A 21,525-nucleotide genomic window follows, 5' to 3' on the forward strand; every position below is an offset into this window, starting at 1 on the left:
CTATTAACCCAGAGGTCATTTTAAGCCTAGCTGTTTCAGCCCAATGTAATACTATAAAAGTACTAGTCAATACCCAAGATTGCATTTAGTGATGACTGCCCATGCCCAGGAGGGTTGTAGGTGCTATCCCCAGTAAGAATTTATGGTGCCACATCCACTCATCCAGGTTTCTCTTGAACAATGTCATAGAGATGCTCTATTTCACATGAATTGGTAGCCTGTTCCAAAGATGTGGCAGTTGCTGGTAGATAAATCTGTCCCACCAGCATGTCTTATTCAAGTCGAAGGTTATATTCAAGTCTCTGGAATGGGTAGCCCTAGACCCATTTGATTTATGGATATGCAGTAAGTTCATTAGGTTTGGGTCTTGGGTTGCTCTGTAGGCCAGACATAAGTCTCCCCTAAGACGTCTATATGATATGGAGTATAATGACAAGGATTTTAGTTAGTCCATGTAAGGCACATGCTGCAGGCCCTTGATTTTCTTTGTTAGAAAACTCTGAGGTCTCTCTAATTGCTGTAGGTGCCTGGTACAGTACATACCAAATGGAGCACTATACTCAATTATGGGCCGGATAAGTGCCAAGTATAGGGGAGTTGTAACTTATTTTGCTCTAGAGGCAATGCCTTTACTAATCATGTGAACTACATGGAAAGCTTTCCTTATAATGGTAGACACATGGTGGTCGAAGTTAAGGTTGCGGTCAATCTGTGATTCCAGGTCCCTTATACTTCATGGGTACTTAGGGTATTGTTACTGATTTGATAGTGTGAAGCGACATTGTTTGTGCCAAAGGGAATGATGATGCAGTTCTTTGCATTCAGTTTGAGACCATGACCAATAGACCAGTTGCTGGTCTGTGTGAGACCATCCTGGAGTATACGGACATCATTTGGGGATTCAGCGATTGCACCTAGTTTGCAGTCATCTGCAAACTTGGTCAGCCACAACCCTTAAGTTTTGATCTGACCTTCTGAGAAGTATTTACCAAACAGTAGGGGGCCCAGCACTGACCCCTGTGGTACCCTACTGGTAACAGGTCTGCTGGTTGATGTGGAGTCACCCACTTTGATAGTGTGTCCAGTTTGTAAGCCAGTTGGCAACCCATCTTACAATGAAGGGGTTTACATTCAGTTTGCTAAGTTTAATAATCGGTAATGCCTGAATGCAGGATTGTGCCAAAAGCCTTTGTCAAGTCAAGGTATGCTGTGTGCACAGATTTCCCTCATCATTGGCCTTGGTCACACTTTCAAAGTAATCCACCAGATTTAACAGACAGGATCTGCCCTTCACAAAGTCGAATGGGGTAGGATCCAAGGTTGGGAGGTCACCTATGTCTTTATTTATGAGGTCCATAATGACACATTCCATAGTCTAACAGATGAGGCTGGTCAGGCTTATGGGTCTGTAATTCCCTGGGACTGTTGCTAGGCCACTTTTGTGGAGGGGAATAGCTGCAGCGGCTCTCCATTCCGCAGGAACAAAGCCTATGGTTATGCTATAATTGAAAAGGGTGCTTAGCAGTGATGCTAGTTCATGTTTTAGCCTGTTTACAAGACAGCCTGGGATGTCATCTGGTCCCATAGAGGCCATGTTCTTTGCCTTAGACAGGGCTTTGAGGACCTGCTCTTCAGATATGTAAGGTGGGGAGGGAGTTTGGGCAAGGGTTAGTTGTAAGTTAGGAGAAAAAGAGAGTGAAATTTTCACAAAACCTATCAACTAGTAAGTTCACTATCTCTGTGGAGTCAGTGTGTGTGATACTGTTGGCCACCAGTTCTGCACATGCTTGGGACCTACCCTTTAGGTTATGTACATAGCTGTGAAAGGCCTTATGGTTATCCTTGGCAGTACTTGGTAGGTTTCTCTCAAAAGAGGTCTTTGAGGATTTGGGTAGCAACTTTTCACATTTAATGTAGAGTTTGTTGACATTGGAAGTCCACCATAGCAACTTGATTTTACTTGGGGTTCTGGCTTTGATTCTATCTGGTACAGCCAAGTTTATACACTTATGCAAGTGATTGTACAGGGCTTTAGTGTAAGCTTCGTCACAGGTACCACTTTCAGCTTGGGGTGTGGCTTGAAAGGCATTTATGCCTTCATCTAGGAGGGCATAGTTTGCCTTGGTGAAGTTTTTTAGTCTGATTTCACCCTTTGTGAGTTCTGGTATTAGTGTTAGTTTGAAGGTGACTAATTTGCAGTCAGTTTTAACTAATGAGGGTCCAACAGTTGCAACAGTGCACCTGTTTGACATGTTGATTAGGACCAGCTCTAGAATGTTTGCTCCTCTTGTCGGGGTATGGACAATCAATTTGCTACAGGGCATTTGAATTCACAAAATCAAGCAACTTTTGTACTAGCATGTTTGGGCTAGAGTAGGTTTCCCAGTTGATGGTGGGATAATTGAAATCCCCCATAACCGATGTGTTGGGTAAAATTTGGATGGTCTTCAGTTTGGTTAAGGCTTCATGGGTAAAATTTAGATTGTCTTCAGTTTGGTTAAGTAGACTTTGTGAGTGTTTTGACCCATGGAGGGGGATCTATAACTGGCTAGGACTTGAATGGGGGTCTTACCCACTGTAACCTGGACCTGGAGTAACTCCAAGGAGTTGTCCAATCTAACTAGCCATGAGGTGAATTTATTTCTAATACAGACTGAAACACCTCCTACATTGATAAGGGACCCATTTGCCTGAATGGGTAATCATACTAGAGACTGAGAAGTAATTTCCTGTTATCTGGATTTTCAGGTTTTTGTCTTTTTTGATGGTGAGCCAGGAATGGGGATTATAGGCAGCCTACGATGTGTTGATGCTTCCTGTAAATGGAGTATAACTTGTGATACGTGGAATGACAGGGATAGCTATTGATGTGTAATTCATCTAGGGGTATTCAAGCAACCTCCTTGACATCTTGCATGGTGCACATTTGGAATATTGATTTGGCTGATTATTTAGTGAACATTAGTTGGTCTAATTAACTTAATAAACACATCTGCAGCCACCTGAGCTCAAGTTTGTGTGTGTTGTATTGTACTACTGCATATGCCATATATGAATGTGAAACATTAAAGATCAGTGTATCATGTGTAAACATGATCTGAAATACAAGAAGAAGGTATTACATCTTGCAAATAAACATCTGGCAACCTTACAAACAAGCACCATCTGGGGTTGGGGGGTAGGAGGACAGATCAGAGCCGTACCCTGTTTCAGACAAGTTGGTTTGGTTGCAATTTCTAACGCAAAAATGCTCAACAAAAACAAACTTAAACTCCAGAATCAGTAAACTGTTTAAATGGGAACTCCACCAAGGTAAAACACAACAAAATAAAATAACAGACTAAGTGCTTTTGTCATAAATAAACCAGGATTCATCAGAGTCTGTTAATACTTAAATCCAATCACTTAAAATACATACTCCAAATCAAGCTAACCTATAAAAACAAACATACCCAATGTGTGCTTGCAACACCCCCTCCCTCACAACAAATCACATCAAATGGTGCTTAATGAATACTTGATTGATATTTGACTATGCAGCTAAAGTTACAGCAAAAAATACATAATGAACATTTTTTATATTGAAAAAACATTATAACACTGTATACATATATATATATATATATATATATATATATATATATATATATATATACACACACACACACACACACACATATACATATACACACATACACACACACACACCAAAGCTATTTTATAAAAATTGCACATAAAACATTCTATGCTAAAATTCTTTTGCCCTACATTTAAGTATGCTCAAAATAGAAGTGTAATCATTCAGACTAGGTTTGACATCAGCTTTCAAGTGATGAATGATGCCGCCCCCCGGTGTCTTTTAATCTAACTCAATTGACAAAGAAAAATAAAAACTTGTTAAATGTAGGATATTCTCTTGTGTATCTGAACATAGCATTTGATGTCCTGCCATTTTTAATATCATCGACGTGCTCATACACGTCCCTTTAATTTTCTTGATATCTTCCCCACATAAACTGACGGGCACATCGAATAAATAGCCACATATACCACATGTTTGGTATTAGAAGTGCACAGTCCCAGGCATGGCAAAGATCTCTTATAACCATCATTAATAAACCTGCCCGTCTTACAGGACCCACATTTCACCATTCTTGAATTGGATCCCCTGTAACTAAAATCAAGGATCCCTAGGGAATGTTATCAATGGCGTCATCCCCAACAAACCTTTGTATTGAGGAGTAAATACTAAATCCCATTTCCTTCTTAATGTCTTAATAAGTTGTGCAGCACCTTGGCTAAATGGAATTATCTTTGATCTTCTTCTGTCACTGTCTTTACCTTCCTTCCTATGCATTTGTAATACCTGGGATATATTGCCATCATCAATTAAATTACATCCCTTCAAAATAGGGCAACATTCTTTCTCCTTACAGCACTTTATTTCATCATAAATTTCCTGAATTAACCTATAAGAATACCCTCTGTGTAAACATATTACACAGATTGTCCAGCTCAAGAAAAAAATTATCATCGTTTATAATCATTCCTAACCAATATGATGTTTGTTTGGGAAGGGGTGCTTCTAGCTAGCCAGCTCTATATTGGAAAGCATGGGCAGCAGTAGGGAATGTGAGGGACAGGCAGAACGTTACAATGACAGGGTTCTATTGTGTATGGTCAAACAAATTTAATGTTGAATTGAAAATACTGACAGAAAAAGTTTGAACATACACAATACTGAAAACGAAACACATCGAATTAAATAATATCGTGAAAGGAAAACTATTTCCTCTATAAATATTAACACTGAACCCCCCCCCCCCATAACACTAGCCACAAATTTGTTGAAAGTGGCAGTGCTACGGGAAGGTTTTTAAGAAGGTAAGGTGTAGAATTAGTCTTGAGGGAAGAGGCAGCATTAGGGTTAGTGCCTATTATTAAAGAAGACATGCGGAGCCTTACCCTCATAAAAACCCTTCCGCAACACTGCCACTACACAAGACACACTCGGACAAACAAACATTCACAAACACACACAAACAACACTATAACTATCCCCTAACATAACCCTAACCCTAATCCTAACCCTAAAATACACAAACTCACGCACAAACATACAACACCCACCCCCAACCCTAACTCTCATACACTCTCACCCCTCCAACCCCACTTACCTGTCTTGATATTACACACCATCAACATTTCCACAATTTGGCTATCCATGCTGTCAACATTAAACCATTCCCCCTGCATTTGTTGATGAAATGGCATTTGACAAAATGTGGGGGACCCCAAGATAGACAGGTTAAGGTCTGGGAGGGAATGGGAAGTCTGAACTTGGGAGAAAAAGAGCAAACAGTCCAGGGGGTTTGCCTTTTCCTTGTCAGCACTGAATCAAGCTTCCCATCAGAGCCCACTCTTCATAAACGTAGGAGTCTAAGAAGATTTTACCAAGTGTGCATATGCTACAGTGTTAATACAAGCAGTGTTAGGACAGTCACTTAGATACGCCACTCACAGGTCTGCATGGGTGATCACACTAGGGTTTTGGAAGGAATCCCTTGTTTTTCTCATAAGGACGTCAGGTTTTGCTTTCTCCAAAGGGTATACACGAAGCTATCACAGTCATTTGGTGGAAGGCAAGTGTGCCAAAAAGGACTGTTAATCAGGGAGAAGGATACAGAGCAGTCCAATCATCACCAGGATGGTGACTGCCTTGTGGGAGGTATGGGACTCTTGAACCAGCCACTTTGGTCTGATTGAAAGGTGACCCAAGCTTGCTGGAAATTGAGTATAACCTCTAATAAGAGAAATGACAGTGTCAGTTATTGATGTGCAATCTACCTTGGATAGGGGGATTATGAAAGAAAGCTTCTTTGGCATCTTGTCCAGTACACATCTCATTTCAAATATTGAATTGGCTGACTCAATTAGTAAATATTAATTGATTTAACTTGCTTAATAAAACGCATGACTTCAACCATTTAAGATTCAGACTCCATCTTGTGCACCTGTGTTGTATTATTGCAATATAGACTGGGAAATAACTTTCTGCCGTTCCCGGTTCTGAAACTAAACAGCTTCACAACTTTTTTCTTAATCACAATTATCTACAACATGTCAGCAGGCATATGCAAGTGTCAGGATGGAAACTAACTTGGCTGACAGAAAGTAATGTTATCTTTTTTAATCAAAATGTTGACATTTCAGAGAATACCATCTATTTTTTTCCTGTTTTCAGGCTTCTCATGGCACAGACTCTATCAGAATTTTAACCTGTTGACCTTTACCGTAGGTGTTACAGCTAAATATTCAAGATTTTAAATCACAGAACTGAAATGGGTGCAAAACACATTCATTTAGCTGTATACACCACAGTTATGATTAAGTGCATAAATTAAATTCAAATCTGCCTTACCATATAGTGTCTGTATGTAACAGGCTTTTACTCTACTAAGACTAGGAACAAAAACTGGCAGACACAGATCATCCAGTTTCACATCATAGGTCTAATATGAAATGTCAGAGAGTACTGCACCACCAATATGCTAACCCAGGGTCAAAACTGTATTAAATTCCAAATTTAAACTGGCCATTTTTTCATGTTGATGATATGCAACACAAGGAAGTGGCAGACAAAGAGGAGGAGGATAACATTATTCAGTGCCTTGTGCACCCAACCCTAAACTAACACGGACAAGTCGCATATGCCAATGTTCACTGCTGTAGCTTTAATTAAATGTGTGAAAAAGTACCCCGAGAAAACACCGTAGGGACGAAATAAGCAAAGGATGACATGACACCCAGTCTCTTTATTTAAGACGAAACACAATGTACATTTCGTGTAACAAAACGTTTATGTCCCTAAAATAGCAACTAAAATAATGTAAGTAGCAATCGTGTTTTAACTAGCTCCCTAAACTATACAGGTCGGCAGACACAAGGAAAGATAAGCGCTACTGCCATACAATAGAAAGCTTATTTCAGAACCACGATACCCTGTTAGTGCATTGAAAAGCCGGCTGTATCTCACAGCATAATATCTTGAACCAAATAACATAAAGACTACATATTGTATTTCTGTCTAAAAATTAACTTTACAACTACATGGCCAAAAAGAGCAAACGCGAAAAAAATGTATACAGCAGAGTATTTAACATTGTAAAGCTTACTAGATATTAAGTCAGTTTTAAAATACAGTAAAGCACTGACACAATACTCGCATTAGCAAGCACTTGAAAAGGGCCTTAAGAGTTTGCCGCAAATCTCTGATGTCACAACGCCACCAATCATGTTTTTTTTCAAGTTATTCAGAGATTTCCCCGCTGTCATTTTCAAAAGGAACGGTAAAGCATTACCTAAAGAGAAAGGCTATGTTTCTCTTAGTTCAGCATTTGATTGTCCTTCATGCTTGTTTAGTAATCCTCCAGTCCTAAGCGGTGCTGTGGCTTAGTAACGATGCTGTCTGGGACGTGGAGTGATGGGAGATACCTGCCAGCAGCAGTAACAGCTCGCGCTGTTAAAAGAAAAAATGTGATGCCAAAGAAAGAACACGCCCAGCCCAGACCTGCCTCTGCTGCTTGTAAGGTGTGAGAAATAGCCAGGCAAAGCCATTGCTTACTACTGACTGATTGGCCGTTCTGGGGTAAGCAACAAACAAGTCCTGGGCCATATAGACGTTCTGCTCATACCTCTTAACTGTCCCCAATTTTCAGGAATGTCCCTGGTTTTGACTCGTATGTTAGCTCTATCCCCTGTTAATCCCTCTCACAACTGGTGACAATTGTAGGAAAGCTGATGAATTGCACTTAATAAATAATGACAATAATTAAACTTAAACTTCTTTTACTTTAGAAAATGCATATCATTCCACATTATTTTATTCTGTCAATGTTTCAAGTTAACGGTGTTAATATTATAAAAGTGTCCCTGATTGTTCCTGATTATTTCGGGATTTGTCCCTGATTTTGCTTAGATTTGTCCCTGATTTGTTGAGAGCTATGGACTTCTGCTGATTTCTGGAATTCTGTTATTTTGAAACAAAGTAACGCGTGTTAAGTAAGTAAATAACATCAGCACATCAAGCTGTATGACCATAAAATAAACTATGCACTTTACTTTTAGAATGCATGACATGGAAATACGCTGCCGCATTATCGTTGCCACATTCATTCTATGTTGAAAAGCCATTTTTATTTGAACAGCTTACGAATCCTGAAACGGGGCAGCAGAGATACTGCTCAGCTATGTAAGGGAAACCTTCTAGGGATACCACCTCAACTCTCTCTGCATTCCATTCTTATGGCTAGCTGCAGCTTCCCTGAAATAATTTAAGGTCACCTACTTAACGCACGCTGTCAATAAGTGGAGATCGTGGTGAAAGTTTTCTGAATATATTTGCAATAAATGATTAGGTTATGTATTGTTTGTTAAAGTGGCAGCTCTGAAATTATGCATTTCTGAATCTAAAGATAATAGTTGATAAAAATGTGAGCATTTTGCTAAAAAACAATGCAAATGAATCAAAATTTGTGGTGCTGATAACAACGACTGCTGTTTCTTTAATAGATAATTTAATTTCTTTAGGTCTGGATTTCAATCATCCCCTCTAAGTGGCAGTAACTTTGAATCTGATTGCCGCTCACCACAATCTATTCAACAATTGTTTCACTTCTCACATATTTAATATTGTTGTAATTTATTTTCCCCGGGCTCATGTATTTATTTTATTTGTAAATGTCTTCTATGGGGCAGAGCACTTATCTCCATGGACCTTTTTCAGACTCCGCACAGGAGCGGTGCCTGGTTAAGTGACTTGCTCAGACTCAAAGTCAAACAATTAGACATTCGAGGCTCAGAGAATCGAACCTTGCACCACTGGACCACAGAAAACAGCTCTAGTTGCCTTTATTTAACGCTGGTCAAAAAGACTGTTACAGAAGTCACATTTTGCATGAATAAATACTTACATTCTCTTTCTTTCCTGAACATACATACTCCTGCTTCATAATACATCTGTTCCTTATTTCTGAACATCTTTCTTTTGAAAAAAATGAAAGCTTACCAATACTGCATTTACATTAATTATAAGTTGTTGTATCAGTTGTGCCATCTCAACAATGTCTGCTAGGGACTCTGTACTTTTTGTTACCTTTTGTATGTGGATGGCTAGCATACCCTTAATGCCACTGAATAATTTGCAGTTGTATGCAAACTATAGCATAAAGTAGAACAACTAAACAATAACATGTTTGCTTAATTGTATTCCTATAAGGCTTTTATACAAGTTCACTATGTATGCCCATTACAGTATGTTAATGCCCACTATATTTAACACAGTAAATTAATGTCCTGCTTCTCTGAACTGCCCTCTGAGGTGTGCACATCAAAGACGCTGAAGCTATGCTTTGTTGGGGGAATTCAAAACCAAATGCGGAGAGGAGGGGGGCTGAGAAAGAAATAGGATTAGGAATAGACTAAGTAGGGTCAGGGCCAACAAAATGGGCTGTGATAGAAGTCCTTATAGGTCCCAGGAATAATCTGAGCAGAAATGGACCCTTTTAAATACATATACTCGGGCTGAGGGAGAAACACAATAAACTGATTTGAACCAAAGTGGAGAGCTGTTATAAGCAGAATGACTTTGGAACATACAATCACTGGGCAAATGGAGATGATCAGGAAAACTCATTTAACTAAAGAAGGAAACACTTTAAATGAGAATATTAAAAAAGGGCAAGGTAAAGTCCAGTGATCAGAAATACTAGGCAGGTAATAGTAAGTAGCAAACTTGTTTATTTAAAATACATAAAGCTTTCAGGCTAATGCCCTTCCTCAGTGTGTTAACATAATGAATTACTATTCACAGACATTTAAACTAAAGAAATTGTGAATAGCCATCTGTGGAACATGATGTGAGACCTAAGATAGTACACTGAATTCTTCAAAAATTGTGAAAGCGGGGGGCGTGGCCAAGGATGAACACAGGATAGCAGCAGATTTCTTCAGCTCCACCAATTTCATTACACTGACAGGAATTAATTACTTAAAAAAATAATTTTTGAAGTAATTTTCTTTCTAAATATGTTTGTTTTATATAGTTCTTGAACTATATCTAAAAAAGAAAGGAAATCTTAACAATATTCCTGTCAGAAATCACTTTGGAAATTTTCCTGTCAGTTTATCAGTCTGAAATGAGTTCCAGTAAGACAAATTCTCAAGACTCCAGCATCAAGAAAGAACTTCAGTCTCTGATAATTATAATCCAGCAACTTACTGCTAAGATGGATAAAATGGATACTAAAATAGACACCTTCAGAGAAAAAACTACAAAACAAATAGACTTGTTACATATAGACCTGCAACAACAGAAGATCCAGATGACAGGCATAGAAGAAGCTGTGAATGACATGGAAAATAGAATACAAGAAGAGGAAATCAACATTGAGTTTCTGCTGAAACAAAATACACATTTACAAACAAAGCTGGATGACCTGGAAAATAGATTGAGGCGCAATAACATTAGGATTTTTGGACTGCCAGAAAATATTGAAGGTAACAATATTACTTCTTTTTTAACAACATGGCTCCTAAAACTTTAGACTTACCAGAAGCATTCTCTTTTGGTATCGAAGAGCACATAGATCTATAGCTAATACTAACTCTAACAAAACTATCCTAGATCAGTTATAGTTAGATTTCTATCATCTTTTGATAAAGAGATGGTTCTTAAATCTGCTTGGGCTAAAGCTCCTGTTAAGATTAATGAGACAACTGTGCGTTTTGACAATGACTATTCTTCCATGGTAATAGCTAAAAGAAAAGTTTTTCTGCCACTAATAAGGGAGCTTAAAAAGCACAGTTTAAAACATACCTTCTGTTTCCTGCCAAGCTTAAAATCTTCCTTCCTGATGGTCCTAAAATTTTCGATGACTTAGACTCTGCCTTACTGTTTATCAAAAACATTAGATCTTGGATAAAATAGAAGAAATGGAATGGGCTAGTCCTTCATTAAAGAGACTGGCAACTGAAACTTCGTGGAAGACTTCAGAGAAGAAGAAGAGACTAAAAAACAAATGATTTGTTCTATGTTTTTTCTCTCATCATTTTATTTCATTATTAATCTTTTTAAATATAGTTCCTGCATTTCCAAGAAGCAACAAATATTTTGAAAAGATTTAATCAAAGTTATTCTCTGTGTGCAAAGAAATGTTTTGTTTCATAACTACTCAAAATATCTGGAGATTTAATGGCAAGTTGTGATTCAACTTGTTTCTCTTTCTGAAAAGGAGAAGTAAGGTCAGTAATTTGATACATTTTTTTCTTTATCTTTTTTTTTTCTTCTCCTTTTCTTCTTTTCTTTGTTTAAACAATGACATTCTATTTAGATTATGTAGTGGGTAAAGGGTGGGGGAGGGCAGGGAGAGAAGAGTAATGAAAATATGATTAATAGAATAATAACATATTTATTCCTTGTAAAAAGTTTATATGTTCTTCAAATGCTATTCCTAATTATACTTTCTTGATTACACTGCTTATGCTTGTTTGTAAATAATCTGTCATGCTTTAACTAATAATAATTAGAACTAAATAATAGTAAATAATATGTTTTATTTTTAACTCTATTAATATAAACAACAAGTAATATTCCATTGTATATACTTCTTATAGCTTTCTCTTACATTTTTTTTTATTTCTGCCTTACACCCTTTTTCTTTCTACTCTCTTTTTCTTTTCTTTATTAATATATAGAAATGCTTTTGATCATATAGACACAGTAAATAATAAGATTTGCATAAAATTGAATTGGGACAAAAATATTGAGTTTTATTACTTATTAATAATTTTGGGCTTAATTTCACTTACACAGAGGCTGTAATAACATGTAAAATACATTGTGAAGGTTTTGTCATGTTTAGATGCATTTACACTGCTAAATGAATGTTTGTCACTAGTTTTTAATAAGTTTCCCGCCAAAATGTTAAGAGAGACAATCTGGGATGTGGGCTGTCTCATGCACAGTGTCCATGAGCTACTTCAAAAGCTTCAACTCTCAGAATTCTCACAGAGAAGCTGAAAGCAGCTAGTCTCACCTTTGACCTAGATATCACACTGACACATCACAGATTCAGAAGTGACACTCTACCAGGAAATAGAAATGATACAAATGCGACTATGTGAAGGAAAATGAACTCTTTAACATCTAAATGTGAGTTATTTTATATAATTACTTAAATATCTATGTTATAATTCATAAAATATGTCAGTTATAATGAGTTTAAATGATACAGTTTCTTGTAGTAAGTAAATGTCTTATTTTAGAAGGCATAGAAAATGAAACATTTACTCAAGTGTTTTTGAAAATCTACTTAACAGCAGCTTAATAATCTGTGTTAAAAACTTATGTTCCAAACATATACATTACTATAACTCATTTAATTCATCTGATCGACAAGCATAAATAATTTTATAACTCTATACTGGAAGAAATTGTCATGTGATATATTTTAAAGCAGCAGTATAGCATGGTTGTAAAATCTGGTTACTAAAATGTGTTTGCTGTGCATTATTTTGTATAAAGCAGACAGATTTATTGTAGGGACAGCAAGTAAGATGGTGCTCAGTAAGGACATAACTCAGTGAGATCATATATATATATATATATATATATATATGTGTGTGTGTGTGTGTGTGTGTGTGTGTGTGTGTGTGTGTGTGTGTGTGTGTGTGTGTGTGTTTGTGTGTGTATGTGTGTGTGTGTGTATGTGTGTGTGTGTGTATGCATATGTATATATATATATATATATATATGTATATGTGTATGTGTGTGTGTGTGTGTGTGTGTGTGTGTGTGTATGTATATATATATATATATATATATATATATATATATGTATATATATATATATGTGTGTGTGTGTGTGTGTGTGTGTGTGTGTGTGTGTGTGTGTGTGTATATATATATATATATATATATATATGTGTGTGTGTGTGTGTGTGTGTGTATATATATATATATATATATATATATATGTGTGTGTGTGTGTGTGTGTGTGTGTATGTATATATGTATATAAGTGTTTCTGAGAATCTGCATAACTATGCAGTATGATTTATAACAATTTCTATGAATACAATATTTTATTCTATTGACAATAATGAGTTTGAGTAAATGCTCATATACAAGCAATTCAAGTTTTTTTTTGGAAGCTGTTAACTGCATTTACATGACAGAAAATAGATGCATCTTAATATATGTAATGTCTGAATCATATTAGCCAAAGTTTTTGATTTAAATGAATGTTAGAACTTATTTTTCTCTCCTCTTGATTTCTAACATCAAGATTATTTGAATACTATTTGAATACAAGTGTTTTATATTACACGGCTGTATATAGTAGTATGAACAGTTAAAAAAAAAAAAAAGGTTTATTTTAGTTTATATGATGCTGTTTTACCAAATGTGTAGTCTTGTCTTGCTAGATAATTGAATTGAAAACTGTTAATCTCAGTTAAATATAACTAGTATTAAATTGATAATGTGGTAGCTGAGGTACTGCTGCTTAGGGTAGGGGGTTAACTTGAGTGGTAAATACTACTCTAAGTTGGAGTTTATAACTCCAGGCTGGATGCAAGGTTTAATCCTTACATTATTTTCACTTGTTCATTGTTATTTGTATATAGTTTTGACATCCACAATATATTTTGTACATTCATTGTCACTACAAACAAAATTGAATCCTATACGAAATCCCATAAGAGATTCAATAAATACAGCTATATTTAAAGGTACACCTAAAGGAGGAGATGTAACATTACTTATCTTGTTATTTGTTATTTTGATCATAAGATTCTTAAGTTTTAAAATGCCAAATGACATCTTTAAAAGGAATTTCTTTAAACATTAATGGATTGAATAATCCATGTAAAAGGGCAAGCCTAATAAGATACATTAATTTACATAAGGCCAACTTAGTCTTCCTGCAAGAAACCCATCTCTTGAAAAAAGATATTGATAAACTAGCCACAAACAAATATACAGTATTGGTTAGTTCAGAGCACACTCAGAAAAAAGAGGAGTGGCTATTTTATGGAATAAAAGTATGCCCATTCCTAAAACCATTAAGTCTTATCAGGATGACAAAGGAATTTTTGTATGGTTACAATACAAATTAATGGGAAGACTTACACTTTAATTAATGTATATTGGATACCTGGAATTGGTATTAATACAGTGAAACATCATCTTGATAAGATCATATCATTCTCTATAGGAGATATTATTTTAGCTGGTGACTTTAATTGTATACTACATGAAAGTGATACTACCACTATAGGAAAAGAAGAATTACATCTAATGCAAAACATTTAAATGATTTTGCTAATTCTTATCATTTGAATGATATTAATAATCAGATAGATTCAAAATCATTACCATACACCTTTTTTCTAACAGATACAAAACTTATTCAAAAATAGATAGGGTCTTTATTTCTAACCAGATGGTAACATATTTAATTAATTCCAAAATCATTTCATGTCCTATATCTGATCATAGTTCAATTGTTTTGAATTCATGATAAAAAATACTCATAATGTTCAGATCAAAAGGATACCAGCATACTTAACTCAACTAAAAGACTATAAAGAATATATACTTTCAGAAGTAAAACATTTTTAGACATAAATAATACTCCTGAAGTCTCCATTGTTTATGTTTGGGATGCCTTAAAATCATATCTATATGGACAAAGTATCAGATGGTATAATAATAAAAGGAAATCTTGGGATAAGGAATTGTTAGATATTCAAAGTAAATTAGACTCTTATAAACATAATAATAAAGAAAATATTATGGACAAGAAAGTTATTGAAGAAATAAACAAACTAAATGAGAAATACAAAGAAATTTTAACTCATAAAGTTAAAATAACTTTAGAGAAATACAAGTTTTGTCTTATTCAATAAGCCCCAAATACTTACATAGACTTAAAAATAAAACAAAAAGGTTGAATAAACAAAACCATATCAAAGAAATATTTTCTCTAAGGAAAAGAAGAATGTTTCTAGTATACCAGAAATACTAGATGAATTTAGAAATCACTTTCACAAAATTAACCATAATAACATTAACATGGAACCTAAAGATAAAATAAAGGAGTTTATAACCACAAACATGAATAAAAGCAATAAACAACAGATTAAACTATTGGACAAAAGTATTTCATATACAGAGGTTATTACACAAATAAATAAGCTTAAATCAAACAAAGCACCGGGTAATGATGGTATTATACCAGAGATATATAAAATCCTTTCTAAAAGTACATATTCATTAATACATAAGGTTTTATTTTGGCCCAAACTGAGTTAATAACTCCCCATCTTGGCAATATACATTTATTTCACCAATTTTAAAACCTAATAAAGATCCAACTAGATGTTCTTCATATCGCCCATCTCATTACTTAATGTTGATTATAAAATGTTTATGAGTATCTTTGCTGATAGATTGAAGACAATCATTCCGGCATTATAGATATAGATCAGACAGGCTTCATTGTAAATAGAAATACTTTTGATAATATAAGAAGAACTTTAACATTAATAGATTTTGCAAATAGGAAAAAGAAAGATTTAACACTTATTAGTCTTGATATAAGTTCAGCATTTGATTCAGTAAGTTGGGACTATCTGTTTACCTTAATGAAGTGCACAAACTTCTCAGATGCATTTGTAAATCTAATTGAGCATCTATACAAAGGAACATTGGCTTATATTAAGGTAGGAACATATGTTTCACAAAAAATACCCATTCTTAAAGGTACAAAACAAGGATGTCCACTTTCTCCACTATTATTCACTTTAGTAATGGAGCCTTGGGCTAATTTGATCAGAAACAGTACTGACATAGAGGGTTTTGAAATAGATGAAAATACAACATCCAAAATTCAACTTTTGCAGATGATGTTCTAATTACATCAGCAGGATCTAATTCTTCTATGCAGTCTCTATTTGATAACATGATGAATTTTAAAAGTATTTCTGGTTTAATATTCAATGAAGAAAAAACTAAAATACTACCTATATATACACGAAAAAATATTCTCATTAGTGATTTTACTAAATATGTACCCGATTCAGGTCAGATAACTTATTTAGGTATAATACTATCTAAAGATATTAAATCTATTATATATAATAATTATAATACCTGTTTTCTTAATATACAAAATCTTTTAATACCTGGAATAATATGTTTTTTACTATGGAGGAGAGACTTACAATTATTAAAATGATAATATTCCCCAAGATTTTATACTTAATACAATCAATAATACTTCCACCTACAAAAATAATTATCAAGAAACTGAATACACTAATGTTAAATTTCCTATGGGCACCTAATAGACCTAGGATTGCATTAAAGAAACATACTAATAGCTGGTCTCAAGGGGGTATTTCTTTTCCAGACTTTAATTTATATACTATCTCTTCTATTGTAAAAGTTATTACTTTATTAATAGATCAGTCATATGTCAAAATGGAAAGATTATTGGGAGCTAATTAGTATGCACTTCATGAAAATCTCCTTAACACATAAAAATATGATTGTAAATAACTCCATGTTATGGTTACTAAAGGAATTTTGTACTTCACCTATTACACCTAAACATATGGTTTGTTACCCATTAAATATTATTATTAGTTATCGTAACTTTATATTCATGCACCCTAAGTATAGGGAATGGAATTTTATTGTATTCCTATAATGTATACTCAGGGTATGCTTTTGTCATCTACTTCTGAAGGAACTCATTTAGCTATAGATAATGATCTAAAGTACTGGTATCAGTTGATATCTGATAATAAAGTTAAAAATCTAGATTTCTTAAAACAAGAATTTGATCTAAGAGAAACTTGCTGGTTAGAGGTTCAGACCTTTAGACAACATCTCATTAATAAAATAGATCTAATGTCTATAACAGTTAAAGAATCTATTCCAACACTGATTGATTACTTGATATTAAATTTACAACATAAAGTTTCTGATAAAGGTAAACTTTCATACATACATAAAATTATCAGTCAAGAAACTTTTTACAGTGTAGATTCATACTGGAATTATTTCACTTCTATTAATGGGGACCCACCAAATCAACAAGATAAACAATATATATTGGAATCTGCTTATAGAACTATGTCTTCCATTGTCTGGAGACTTTATACATGGAAATTTTACATAGATCTTTTATACACCTTTGATGATGAATAAAATAAATAATAAAGATAATTTATGTAAGAGATGTAATGTAGAAATTAATGCTGACTGGGCTCATATGTTTTATGACTGTATAAAATTGAAAGAATACTGGAAGTCAATTAATGAATTTTGCAGGCTCTTTTACAGATAATTTCATTATTTCTAAATCTCTTATATTATTCAACACACCTGTACCTCAAAGTGTTAAAAGGTTAAGCTTCCTTTGTTATGGTCTATTCTAGCAGTGGCTAGGAAAATAATAACTAGAAATTGGATTTCAGATACACCTCCTTCATTCAATGAATTAAAAAATGTTATGAATATAGTGTGCCATATGGAAATAAACACAATTAGGACAAGAACAAATAGAAAAACATCTTATTATATTGTATGGGATAATTTACAAAATTTGTTAAAAAAATTTTAATTTCAATAGCATGGTATTTTAGTTTAATTAATTGATCTGATTGTAGTGGATGTCTTTGTAAATACTTTAGTTGTTTTGTTGAATATTATAATAATACCTATTTTTAATTACTTGTATAAAATTGTTATGATATTTCTCTTATATGTTAAAACAATAAACCTGTTTTGAAAAAAAAAATTGTGAAAGCAAGAATTCCATGCTTTCCAGGACATTTATTTGATAGTACTAAACAGAAAGCATTACATTCCTTTATTTGGACTAAGCACAGCTCATATAAATAATTATCTTTCTATTGTATATGCAGTACATCCACAAGGCATCTTAAGAAGCATCCAGTTTGAATAAATATATAGCATATTTTTCCAAAACTATAAAATGCAAAAATATCAAGCCTTACAGGAGGTTTCACAGGATTATGCTGAACAAAACACAGTACATTCTTCAATTTCAGCTAAATGCACCTTGTATATACAATTGGGCCTTTCTTTTGTAAGTGCAGCATATCTATAAGGCATCTTAGAGGAATGGTATGGGAGCTAAGATAGCAAAGTGAATTTACCCAAAACTCTTAAAGTCACAAATGTCAAACTTTGCAAGAAATTTTATTGGATGATGCTTACAAAACACATTCCATTCTATGCACACCACTTACAAACAAGCAAGTCTTTCTTTTGTATGTGCAGCATATCTACAAACAGTATTAGAAACAAGCTATGAGAGCTAAGATGGTACTTCATATTTCTGCAAACCTCTGAATGGCAAGCTGACCAAACTTTGCAAGAATCTTTCATTGATGATGTTTAATAAAAAAAAAGTATTTAATTCCATTATTTTGACTATGAACCCTCCTTATAAGCAATCAGGTGTTTCTTCAGAGTGTTGTACAAGGCAGACAAGAAACCTAGAATGAGATTGAATATAGCAAACTTAATATATTAAAAACTATGGATGTCAGTAATGTAAAACTTTGAAAAAGATGCCCTTAGGTGATGCTTACTTAAAGACTTTACATTACTTTATTCCAATTAAAGCACATATTATAAATGATAAGGATTTTCTTTTGTATACAGAGCACATCTACAAGGCATCAAAATCATACTATGAGAACTAATGTAGTAGAAAGAATTTCTCCAAAACTGTGAGATTCAAAAATGTCAACCTTTGCAGGACACTTCCTTGGGTTCCTCTTGTACACAGTCATGTTTTTCTGTGATATGTGTAGCATATCTATAAGGCATTTGAGAAAGATGATGTAGGTTTTAAGACAGTAGACTGAATATCTCCTAAAATCTGCAAGGCAACAAAGTCAAACTCTGCAGGAAACTTCCATCAATGATGCTTAACAAAAGACAATACATTCCTAAATTCTGACTATGCACATCTCCTCTAAACAAGCAGGTCTTTGTTTTTATGTGCAGCATATCTACATGGCATCCAGGAAAGATGTTGTGTGAGTTAATATAGTACAATAAATTTCTCTAAAACTTTGAAAGACAATGATGACAAACTTTGCAAATAGCTTCTATGGGATGATGTTTTTTTTTAAAAATACATTGCATTTCTTTATTTTGACTAAGCACAGTGGTTACAAACAATCATGCCTCTCTTTTGTTTGTGCAGCATATCTATAAGGCAGGATAGCTATGAAGAGGATGAAGAATGGAAAGGCTGTTGGTCCAGATGACACACCTGTGGAAGCATGGAGGTGTTTAGGTGAAATGGCAGTGGAGTTTTTAACCAGATTGTTTAATGAAAATTTGGAAAGTGAGAGGATGCCTGAGGAATGGAGAAAAAGTGTTTTGGTACCGATTTTTAAGAATAAGGGTGATGTGCAGAGCTGTAGTAACTACAGAGGGACTAAATTGATCAGTCACAGCATGAAGTTATGGGAAAGAGTAGTGGAAGCTAGGTTAAAAAGGGACGTGATGATTAGTGATCAGCAGTATGGCTTTAGACCAGGAAAGAGCACTACAGATGCAATGTTTGCTCTGAGAGTGTTGATGGAGAAGTACAGAGAAGGTCAGTAGGAGTTGCATTGTGTTTTTGTAGACTTAGAGAAAGCATATGACAGGAGTTGCGGTATTGTATGAGGAAGTCAGGAGTCTCAGAGAAGTATGTAAGAGTGGTACAGGATATGTATGAGGGTAGTGTGACAGCGATGAGGTCTGTGGTGGCAGTGACAGATGCGTTTAAGTTGGAGGTGGGATTACATCAAGGATTAGCTCTGAGCCCTTTCTTATTTGCAATGGTGATGGACAGGTTGACAGACGAGATCAGACAGGAGTCCCCATGGACTATGATGTTTGCAGATGACATTGTGATCTGTAGTGAAAGTAGGGAACAGGTGGAGGAGACCCTGGAGAGATGGAGATATGCTCTAGAGAGAAGAGGAATGAAGGTCAGCAGGACTAAGACAGAATATATGTGTGTGAATGAGAGGGAGGATAGAGGAATGATGAGGATGCAAGGAGTAGAGGTGGCGAAGGTGGATGAATTTAAATACTTGGGATCAATAGTTCAGAGTAATGGTGAGTGTGGAAGAGAGGTGAAGAAGAGAGTACAGGCAGGATGGAGTGGGTGGAGAAGAGTGTCAGGAGTGATTTGTGACAGACGAGTACCAGTAAGAGTGAAAGGGAAGGTCTACAAGAGGATAGTGAGACCAGCTATGTTATATGGGTTGGAGACAGTGACATTGACAAAAAGGCAGGAGTTAGAGCTGGATCTGGCAGAGTTAAAGATGTTAAGATTTGCATTGGGTGTGACAAGGGTGGACAGGATTAGGAATGAGTATATTAGAGGGTCAGCCCAGGTTGGAAGGTTTGGAGACAAAGCCAGAGAGGCAAGATTACGTTGGTTTGGACATGTGCTGAGGAGGGATGCAGAGTATATTGGGAAAAAGATGCTAAGGATGAAGCTACCAGGTAACAGGAAAAGAGGAAGGCCTAAGATAAGGTTTATGGATGTGGTGAGAGAGGGCATGCAGGTGGTTGGTGTGACAGAGCAAGATGCAGAGGACTGGAAGAAATGGAAACAGATGATGCGCTGTGGCGACCCCTAATGGGAACAGCCGGAAGATGATGATGATCTACAAGGTACCCAGGAAACACTCCATTAGAGCAAAAATAGTGTATTTCCCCAAAAGCATGAAAGTCAAACTCCAAGAAACATCCTTGAGTGATGTTTAACAAAAGACATTATATTCCTTAATTTCAGCTAAGTATACCTCCCATAAACAATTCTGTTGCATATGCAATATAGCTACAATACATCTGTGAAACATGCTTTAAGAGATCAATGAACTGCCTTTGAAAGGCAAGAATGGCAAACTTTACAGGAAGCTTTCTTGGATGATGCTTAATAAAAAGCAATATATTCCTAAATTTTGACTATCCACTACACTTAGAAAAACAGCTCTTTCTTTTGTATATGCTTACAAGGCATCTATAAATCAAGCTGTGGGTGCAAAGACAATAGATTGAATTTCTCCAGAGCTCTGAAAGGCAAGAATGGCAAATTTTGCAAGTGATTTCCTTCTTCCATGGAGATGCTTAGACATTCCTTACATTTGATGATGCACACCTTTTACAAGTATACAGAACTTTATTTTTTAAGTGCAGCATATCTACAAAGCATCAGAGAAATGTGATATGAGAGCTAAGATAGGAACATGCTATGACAGCTAAGATAATATACTGAATTTCTTCAAACCTCTGCAAGACATGAGAATCATCCTTTGAAAGAAACGTTCTTTAGTGATCTCTAGCAAAATATATTGTATTCCATTATTTTCACTAGACACACCAAACATGCCTTTTTTGTATATACAGCATCT

The 21,525-nt window shown here is 35.0% G+C and overlaps 1 protein-coding gene across 2 annotated transcripts in view; it reads right to left on the minus strand.

The window, feature by feature from the left end:
• Nucleotides 1–7,708, minus strand: part of ARMH4 (armadillo like helical domain containing 4) — a 1,007,214-nt gene extending 999,506 nt beyond the window's left edge. For both annotated transcript variants that reach the window (XM_044074445.1, XM_044074444.1), the window contains exon 1: nucleotides 7,362–7,708. The gene's annotated coding sequence lies outside the window, so the exon portion shown is untranslated. The remainder of the gene's footprint in view (nucleotides 1–7,361) is intronic.
• Nucleotides 7,709–21,525: the final 13,817 nt, after the last annotated feature.

Source organism: Protopterus annectens, chromosome 6.part0 (assembly GCF_019279795.1).
Source record: "Protopterus annectens isolate FY-2018-M chromosome 6.part0, PAN1.0, whole genome shotgun sequence".
Lineage (NCBI taxonomy): Eukaryota > Metazoa > Chordata > Ceratodontiformes > Protopteridae > Protopterus > Protopterus annectens.